The 1214-nt window shown below is 39.5% G+C and overlaps 1 protein-coding gene across 1 annotated transcript in view; it reads right to left on the reverse strand.

Moving 5' to 3' along the window:
- The window catches only part of LOC106815550 (unconventional myosin-XV-like), a gene marked incomplete in the record, with an annotated part of 12309 nt that extends 11406 nt beyond the window's left edge, over positions 1–903 (reverse strand). Inside the window, 1 exon segment of the mRNA XM_014820018.1 lies at positions 793–903.
- Between the last annotated feature and the right edge of the window lie 311 nt (positions 904–1214).

The raw sequence follows: 1214 nt of genomic DNA on the forward strand, positions 1-1214 counted from the left end.
ACAACAACCATCAACAACAACAACCATCAACAACAACAACGACTATCAACAACAACCATCAACAACAACAACTATCAACAACAACAACTATCAACAACAACATCTATCAACAACAACAACCATCAACAACAACAACCATCAACAACAACAACAACCATCAACAACAACAACAACCATCAAAAACAACAACAACTATCAAACAGCTCAAAGTGTCCTACGCCAAGCAATCAGATGGTATTGCACCTCATATAATCAGACGTACAGTAACTGACCTTACATAGCACGAGGTGTTATCTCAAATATCATACATAATAATAATAATAATACATAATAGAGAGTGCGATAATACGCCGCTGGGATGCAAGTCTCTACACACAGACTCATGTCCTTCCCCGAAAGTAAAATAGCATAGAAATAATATAGATAAATCTATATTATTTCTATGAAAATAATACACTGCAGGGAAGGTGTCACTACGTATTATCATGTGCTCTTACAAGGGTACGATTATATTGTGTAAGGGCGCAGATCTCTGCTCGGGGAATCGTAGGCTACCCCTTACAGACCCCTTATTACAGACAAAGTAAAAGAATCTGAACACAAGGCATATAGAGTTATATAGGCTATATAGTGTACACACAGAATCTTGAACACAGAAAGTGAACACAGAGAATATAAAGTTGTATATATATCAGGAGTAGATAATAGGGAATTATTATCTACTATCTACCCTTATTATCTACCTATTATCTACTCCTGATATATATATTGGACACACATAAACTTGCTTACAGCTACAGGGAAGAGCCGGCAGAAGTAGGTAGACCAGTCTCTTGCTTCCTCTACGACTGCTCGCTTCACACTCGTGCTCACGTTGGGAAGCTGATGAGGTAGTATACCCCAGGCGTCTGCAATGGATAAATAATCGCGAAGTGATACACTGTGATAGTCGAACGTAACCGAGGAGAAAGTAACAGATATAGGAGACGAACTAATAGAGAGAAAAGGAAATAGGAAAAATACATCAAGTCGAGGAAAGAGGGGAAAAGAGGCAGAGAGTAAAAATGACATAAAGAGAGCGAGAGACAGAAAGGGGGCGAGCGAACAAGAGAGAGGTATGCTGAAAGAGTGCGAGAGAGAAAGAGAGGGAAAGAAAGAGAAAGAACGAGAGAGAGAGAGAGAGAGAGAGAGAGAGAGAGAGAGAGAGAGAGAGA

Source organism: Priapulus caudatus, unplaced genomic scaffold (genome assembly GCF_000485595.1).
Source record: "Priapulus caudatus unplaced genomic scaffold, Priapulus_caudatus-5.0.1 Scaffold1145, whole genome shotgun sequence".
Taxonomy (NCBI): Eukaryota; Metazoa; Priapulida; class Priapulimorpha; order Priapulimorphida; family Priapulidae; genus Priapulus; species Priapulus caudatus.